Source organism: Oncorhynchus tshawytscha, unplaced genomic scaffold, assembly GCF_018296145.1.
Source record: "Oncorhynchus tshawytscha isolate Ot180627B unplaced genomic scaffold, Otsh_v2.0 Un_contig_12630_pilon_pilon, whole genome shotgun sequence".
In the NCBI taxonomy this organism is placed as follows: Eukaryota; Metazoa; Chordata; class Actinopteri; order Salmoniformes; family Salmonidae; genus Oncorhynchus; species Oncorhynchus tshawytscha.
Genome location: NW_024608848.1, coordinates 65088 through 73666, shown reverse-complemented (window position 1 = coordinate 73666; position 8579 = coordinate 65088). Strand labels below are relative to the sequence as shown.

The 8579-nt window shown below is 44.9% G+C and overlaps 1 pseudogene; it reads left to right on the top strand.

Moving 5' to 3' along the window:
• The first annotated feature begins 1395 nt into the window (after nucleotides 1-1395).
• LOC121843892 overlaps nucleotides 1396-8579 on the top strand; it is a 70481-nt pseudogene continuing 63297 nt past the window's right edge.

Genomic DNA, 8579 nt, shown 5'->3' with positions numbered 1-8579 from the left:
CCAGACCCGGTCTCCCGGTGCGAACACCGGGGCCTCATTACAGAGAAGCATGGTGGTGACAGCAGAATGCTGTGGGGATGTTTTTCAGCAGCAGGGACTGGGAGACGCAGAGGTGGCTTCGGGGACAAGTCTCTGAATGTTCTTGAGTTGCCCAGCCAGAGCCCGGACTTGATCCTGATCGAACATCTCTGGAGAGACCTGAAAATAGCTGTGCAGCGACTCTCCCTATCCAACCTGACAGAGCTTGAGAGGATCTACAGAGAAGAATGGGAGAATCTCCCCAAATACAGGTGTGCCAAGCTTGTAGTGTCATACCCAAGAAGACTCCAGGCTTTAATTGTGCTTCCACAAAGTAGAGTAAAGGGTCTGAATACTTATGTAAATGTGACATTCCCATTTTTACTTTTTTATACATTTGCAAAAATGCCTGTTTTCACTTTGTCATTATGGGGTGTTGTGTGTAGATTGATGAGGGGGGGAACAATTGAATACATTTTAGTACAAGGCTGTAACGTAACAAAATGTGGATGAAGTGAAGGGGACTGAATACTTTCTGAATGCACTCTTATTTCACTCAGATTACACAGACCCACAAAGAATTTGAAAATAATTCAATTTTGATAAACTCCCATATCTACCACAGTGTGCCGTCACAGCAGCAGGATTTATGACCTGTTGCCACAAGAAAAGGAAAGCAGTGAAGAACAAACACCATTGTAAATATAACCAATATTTATGTTTATTTATTTTCCCTTTCGTACTTAAACTATTTGCACATCATTATAACACTGTACATAGCCATAATGTGACATTTGAAATGTCTCTATGAGAGAGAGAGAGAGAGAGTTGTGTGTGAGAGAGAGAGAGGTTGTGTGTGAGAGAGAGAGGTTGTGTGTGAGAGAGAGAGGTTGTGTGTGAGAGAGAGAATAAAGTGAGTCAAACGGAGAACGAGAGACCCATAGAGAGAGACAGACTGAGTGATTTGTACTAGCTAGTCATTGAGCGCCTGTTGGTCTCTATAATGGATTTCTGTACCATTTCAGAATATAAATGTCTTCCCTCTATTACTTTGACTGTGGCATGTAAATCCTGGGCTGCATGAATTTTAATTTCTGCCTTTTAAGGGAAGCTTGACCCGAAGCATTGTGTGAAAGCACTACTATGGTCTTGATAATAGGCCTATCAACAGTTCAATTGAATTGACACAGTGAAGTAGACAAGATGTTTGCTGTTAATGAAAAGCACTTACTTGGGTAAAGTGTATTATTATTTGTTATATTAAATTAACAGATATTGCAATATTTCATGCTGTGTTGAACAAGTACATCAAAATAATCTGGGAGCATGAGCAGCAGTGTGTGGTGTTGAACAGGTATCACAGCATTGAATTGTGCAGTTTAGTGAGGGTATAGAAATGCAATGTTATAGAAAATGTATATAGAACAAACATCTTTAAAGACTTTCTCTTCCGGAAGTTATGTTTATTCTATACATGGCATTACTATACCCTTAGCCTAACAGCTTCCTTTCCTCTTCTCCTTTCCTTGTCTCATTTCCTAAATAGGACCAGATAGGTTTTCAACATATTGCTGTAATTTGTCAAGCCCTTTGCAATCAATGGTCGTGAAGGGAAGGATATGAGAAAAGAAAGCCATTTATAACCATTGAGATGCAGACAATGATGGTGTAGGTCATGGTAGAAGTTGAACCTATCCCGATCCTAACCTTAACTGTTGTGAAAATAATATCATCCCTGGTTAGGGGTTGTTACGGGAAACCTCTACCTACCCCACTATAGGGGTTGTTACGGGAAACCTCTACCTACCCCACTAATGTCATCATTAGCTCAGGGGTCAAAGTTGAATATGTCATGTAACCCCAGAGCAGAGATGAAGTGATTACATAGGGTGTGTACACACAGGCAGCCCAATTCATGCAGCACAGGTTATCCTTGCCCCCCCTTCCTCCATCTGTCTTCGTCAGTTTGAGCCTTTGATGGTGTACTCTATTTATTATGTCATCTGTAATTTATTGACGGTCTCTCCTTCCCTCTCTGCTCCCTAATTGGTCTTTTGAACAATCGGATGGGCTCTGAAATGGACTGTTCAAAGGACCAATTAGAGGCAAAAATATCCGAATTTGGCTGCCTGTCTAAACGCAGCCATAGTGTGTGTGTGTGTGAGAGAGAGGGAGGGAAAGAGAGGGAGAGAGATTCTATGAATAGAAAAGAAGGGCAGAAGGTAAAAATACAAACACCCTCAGCCTCTCTATCTCCCTCTGTCAGAGACCAGCGGCGAGCGATTAGTCATGTCTTTGAAGCCCCAGCCATCCGTCTCTGCCCCGGCTCTGGGTGCCATTACTCTGGTCTTACGGTGTAGGGCGGTGACTGTAGTAGATTCTGGGTGTTCTGGGCTCTCTTAATCAGCCTGAGTGGTCTATCGAACAAGGGCACTGGAGGAGACTGTGTGTGTCTCAAATGGCCCTCTATTCCAATGTAGGACAACACTTTGGCTAGTAAATTCAATACAACTGTATTTATACCCTAAGATATTGCAACTTACGTCCTCTAATATAATACAATAGCATCACGTTACCCTAATGTACCGCCCCATACAGTACATAAAAATACAACATAAGCCCATGGCTCTTGGTCTATAGAGAGCAGCAGGTTAGAGGTTCACTTTGAGGATGACATGAAAAAGATTGCTGTGAAATCTGCTGTTCCATTCCTCCTTCATCCCTGTATTCAGTGCTTCAGATCGATAGCTATCTGTGTTATTGTTGTCGTGTCTTTGGCTATGCCAGATTAAGTGATATGACATTCTATAAAATCCTTTCTCTGTAATTAATATTACCTGATTGAGCTAATCGTGTAAATGTAATTAACTAGAAAGTCGGGGCACCACGAAAGAGTGTTTATAGAGCTGTTATCTTCCAAATAAACCCTTAAATACCTAGTAATATTTTACATCAATAGCAGTCAATATTAATCATCACCTTATTTCAGTCTCATCTGAAAGTTGTACATTCTTGGTTATCTTCACGAACCCTGGCTAACAAGTTGAATCAGAAATGCAAACTTGGGTTTAATTATTTATTTACTAAATACCTAACTAATCACACAGAATTACATATACACAGAATGCAAATTATGTCATACAGAAAATGTCCCTGGTGGACGGAGCAAACATCATTTCTGGTTACACAAAGGAAAGGGGGTTGGGTTTGAGTGAAAGAGCGGGAAGACTGAGGAACAAAGGGAGAAGCCATGCTATCATAAATACAGTATCCTATGCATTCTAAATTACCGCCCATTTGGAAAAGGAAAATGCAATAAATATTTACTCTGAGCTGCGCTTCGGTAGGTTGGTCGTAGATGCTGGCTATGTTGGCCAACAGAGATCTTCCTGTCTTCGGAAGAATGTCTCTGGTAGTAAATTGGGTACATTGTAGTATCGTCGTTGTGTGTTAGACCTTTAGTCCTTTCCTAGCCCACGTTTACAGAGGCCGCTGCTAACTCAGCGGCTAGGATGTCTCACTTCTTTAGTGAATAAGAGTTCAAAGTTCATACATTCACAACAAAGCTCACGCTAAGGTTGGCTTAATTATGTAGTTGACATGTTAGTCCTTTTAACGTATGGACTGTCGTCCTATCGTCCTCAAGGGCTTATATAGTGGAGGGAGAGAAGGGCTTATATAGTGGAGGGAGAGAAGGGGTTATATAGTGGAGGGAGAGAAGGGCTTATATAGTGGAGGGAGAGAAGCTAAAATTACATTTAATCTTTTCACAAATAGTTTCATATTTCAAAATTTAAATTGCACAACAATTCCATGTGACTCTGATAACTAGAATGTGTAGACTTTCCCAGATACAGTTTATGTCGTCCTGTCATCAGTCATAATGTCTCAGATGACAACCAAACTGACATCATATTCATTAAGTACCAACGCATATTTTCAACTGGCTCTATTACCGAAATATGGTTCCTTTCCCCCCACCATTTGCTGTTCCCAGACTCTCTATGTTTAACAAAGGCTATTCAAGAGTCCTTCAGTTGAGTCAAGAGAGAGACATTGTCTAGCCAGGCCAAGAGGGAGGGAGATTAAGAGAGGGGATGAATGAGATGTTGAGGAGTGACAAGTTCAGTCCCCCTACCAGGTGTGATCTGTGTCTGAGATTTAGTACAGCCTGATGCTGGGGCTCCACACACAGAGAGAGAGAGAGACAACCCCCAGCACCTCACCTCTCTGGTTCCTCTGTTTCTCTCTATGTTTCTTCCTCTGGCTGATTCTCTCTCGCTCTCTCTTTCTGTCTTTCTCTCTCCCTCTCTCCTCTGTCCTTTATTCACACTTTCTCTGTCTGTCTGTCTGTCTGTCTGTCTGTCTGTCTGTCTGTCTGTCTGTCTGTCTGTCTGTCTGTCTGTCTGTCTGTCTGTCTGTCTGTCTGTCTGTCTGTCTGTCTGTCTGTCTGTCCTCTCTGTCTGTCTGTCTGTCTGTCTGTCTGTCTGTCTGTCTGTCTGTCTGTCTGTCTGTCTGTCTGTCTGTCTGTCTGTCTCTGTCTGTCTGTCTGCCCTCTCTCTGTCTGCCCTGTCTGCCCTCTCTGTCTGTCTGTCTGTCTGTCTGTCTGTCTGTCTGTCTGTCTGTCTGTCTGTCTGTCTGTCTGTCTGTCTGTCTGTCTGTCTGCCCTGTCTGTCTGTCTGTCTGTCTGCCCTCTCTGTCTGTCTGTCTGCCCTCTCTGTCTGTCTGTCTGTCTCTGTCCGTCCGTTATGTTTATATACAGTGTTGTAATAATATGCAAATAGTTAAAGTAGCAAAGGGAAAATAAATATAGGTTGCGTGCGGGGTAGGGGGTGCCTTACATAAAAAATGACAGTGTAAATACTTATTTGTAAATAACTAAGAAACTAGTTAGATTATTTGTAGCCATTTATGCAAGATACCCCTCACAACAAGGCTTTGGGATGGGTGGAGTAGTGAACAGAGGTCTCTGCATGATGATGTCACTGATCAATGGGCTGATGATGTCATGTGTATGTTCCCCATGCAGGGCAGTAACGTGGTGGAGGACCAGGACCTGCTGGAGATCGGGATCCTCAACTCAGCCCACAGACAGAGGCTGCTACAGGCCATACGCCTTCTGCCCAGGGTCAGTACTGCGTGCGTGCGTTTGCGTGTACTGCAGTAAAAATGAATCTAGCATCATTAGGATTCTGTGGAGGGGATAACATCAGAAGATGAGCTCTTCACCAGTATAAATGAAACATTGTATATTGTATTTGTGCATCTCTGAGCGACGTTCTATCTAATCCTGGGGTCATTTCATGTTTTCATGTGTATCTGAGTTATTCGCCAATAGATCATCGCTCTAAAAACGATATAACATTCAAAATGGTTGATATAGCCAATATAGTCAACTAAGTGAGAGATGTCAATTAAATGAGGGAGGGAGGGAGGAACTCTGGGTAACCAATCTTATTCAATTTCATCTCAGTCAGCACTTTCCTTCTCTCATCCCTGCAAAGTTTTCAAAAGACAGAGAAATCCTCTCTCTTCTCCCTCACCTTGTGGAAAGAAGGATGCACATTTTTGGTAAATGTCACACGATGTGCTCACTCCAAAGTCCCAACTCTTCTTAAAAGTAGGATGGCGAATCCTTATTACTTCAAATATCTCTTCTATGAGAAAATGCAGAATGCTCTTCTCCTCTGAAGTCGTGTTGACTGTATTGCAAAAGAAAGGGCTGAGACGCACTTACTGTGAAATCTATTCTCATGTCACATAGGCCAACACACCATACCAAGTAAATATAGGGAAGAATAAGATGCATTTGCCTAATCCTAAATAAACCTTTAGCCCCTACACCCCTTGTTGATCTGAGGGATTTAGATAGCTATTCTGTAAGCAGTATGGAACTAGCCCTGCCTCTCCCTCTGAATGGATAGGTGGGATTTTCTCTATAATGCTTATCATGTCCTTGGGTGCTAAGGATTGATATGGAATTCAGAATCTTATATTCAATTTCTGTATTTAAGTCTTCATTTTACACACAGCACAGGTTATCCTTGCCCTCCACTCCTCCATCTGTCTTCGTCCAGTTTGAGCCTTTGATGGTGTACTCTATTTATTATGTCATCTATATATCTGTAATTTATTGACGGTATCTCCTTCCCTCTGCTCTCTCCTTCCCTCTGCTCTCTCCTTCCCTCTGCTCTCTCCTTCCCTCTGCTCTCTCCTTCCCTCTCTGCTCCCTCCTTTCCTCTCTGCTCCCTCCTTTCCTCATTCCCTATCTCCCTCTCTGCCCCCCTCCCTCTTTTCCTGCCTCCCTGTCTCCTTCCTTTCCTCCCTCCCTTTCTCCCTCTCTGCCCCCTCCCTCCTTTCCTCCCTCTCTGACCCCCTCCCTCCTTTCCTGCCTTCCTCTCTGCCCCCCTCCCTAGTTTTAGTGTCCTGTATCATTGCTCTTCATATCATCTAGTGACAGTCTGTCCCCTCCTCCTTCCCCCTCCAGGTGCGTCCTATTGGTTATGACGGTAACAACCCCACGTCAGTGGCTGAGTGGCTGGAGTCTCTGGAGCTGGGAGACTACACTAAGTCCTTCCTCATCAACGGATACACCTCCATGGAACTGGTCAAGAAGATCTGGGAGATAGAACTCATCAATGTGAGTCTATTACTGGTTATTGCTGTTTTTTAATGTGCTTGCTGAAAGCACACTGCTGTTATTCCCCATACGCTACTATAGAAATACTGACTGAAGAAGACAGTAGAAGCAAGCACACACATTCCTGTCAGTAAATGTTCATTTTCTAGTTTGTTTTTTAGGATCTGTCTTTAGTCCACAGAACAGATAGATGATGACACGTGGAGCACAGGTGGTGGTCACATGGTCTCCCTGACAGATTTTGTCTTCTTTGGATTGTTGGAACACACCACTTGGTTGTGGGTTGCAGGGTTGTTTACAGGGTTGGTGGGTTGGTTGCAGGGTTGGTTGCAGGGTTGGTTACAGGGTTGGTTGCAGGGTTGGTTACAGGGTTGGTGGGTTGATTACAGGTTTGGTGGGTTGATTACAGGGTTGGTTACAGGGTTGGTGGGTTGGTTACAGGGTGGGTTACAGAGTTGGTTGGTTACAGGGTTGGTGGGTTGATTACAGGTTTGGTTACAGGGTTGGTGGGTTGATTACAGGGTTGGTTACAGGGTTGGTGGGTTGAATACAGGTTTGGTTACAGGGTTGGTGGGTTGATTACAGGTTTGGTTACAGGGTTGGTGGGTTGGTTACAGGGTTGGTGGGTTACAGGGTTGGTTGGTTACAGGGTTGGTGGGTTGGTTACAGGGTTGATGGGTTGGTTACAGGGTTGGTGGGTTGGTTGGTGGGTGGGTGGGTTACAGGGTTGGTGGGTGGGTTTGTGGGTTGGTGGGTTTCAGGGTTGGTGGGTGGGTTACAGTGTTGGTGGGTGGGTTGGTGGGTGGGTGGGTTGGTTGGTTACAGGATTGGTGGGTTGGTGGGTGGGTTACAGGGTTGGTGGGTGGGTGGGTTACAGGGTTGGTAGGTGGGTTACAGGGTTGGTTAAAGGGTTGGTGGGTTGATTACAGGGTTGGTGGGTTGGTTACAGGGTTGGTTACAGGGTTGGTGGGTTGATTACAGGGTTGGTTACAGGGTTGATTACAGGGTTGGTGGGTTGGTTACAAGGTTGGTGGGTTGGTTACAGGGTTGGTTACAGGGTTGGTGGGTTGGTTACAGGTTTGGTGGGTTGATTACAGGGTTGGTGGATTGGTTACATGGTTGGTGGGTTGGTCACAAGGTTGGTGGGTTGGTTACAGGGTTGGTTACAGGGTTGGTTACAGGGTTGGTGGGTTGGTTACAGGGTTGGTTACAGAGTTGGTTGGTTACAGGGTTGGTGGGTTGGTTACAGGGTGGGTTACAGAGTTGGTTGGTTACAGGGTTGGTGGGTTGATTACAGGGTTGGTTACAGGGTTGGTGTTTTGGTTACAGGGTGGGTTACAGAGTTGGTTGGTTACAGGTTGGTGGGTTGATTGCAGGGTTGTTTACAGGGTTGGTTACAGGGTTGGTGGTTTGGTTACAGGGTAGGTTACAGAGTTGGTTGGTTACAGGGTTGGTGGGTTGATTACAGGTTTGGTTACAGGGTTGGTGGGTTGATTACAGGTTTGGTTACAGGGTTGGTGGGTTGGTTACAGGGTTGGTGGGTTACAGGGTTGGTTGGTTACAGGGTTGATGGGTTGATTACATGTTTGGTGGGTTGGTGGGTGGGTTACAGGGTTGGTGGGTGGGTTACAGGGTTGGTGGGTGGGTTACAGTGTTGGTGGGTGGGCGGGTGGGTGCGTTGGTTGGTTGGTTACAGGATTGGTGGGTTGGTGGGTGGGTTACAGGGTTGGTGGGTGGGTGGGTTACAGGGTTGGTGGGTGGGTTACAGGGTTGGTGGGTTGATTACAGGGTTGGTGGGTTGGCTACAGGGTTGGTTACAGGGTTGGTGGGTTGATTACAGGGTTGGTTACAGGGTTGGTTACAGGGTTGGTGGGTTGGTTACAGGGTTGGTGGGTTGGTTACAAGGTTGGTGGGTTGGTTA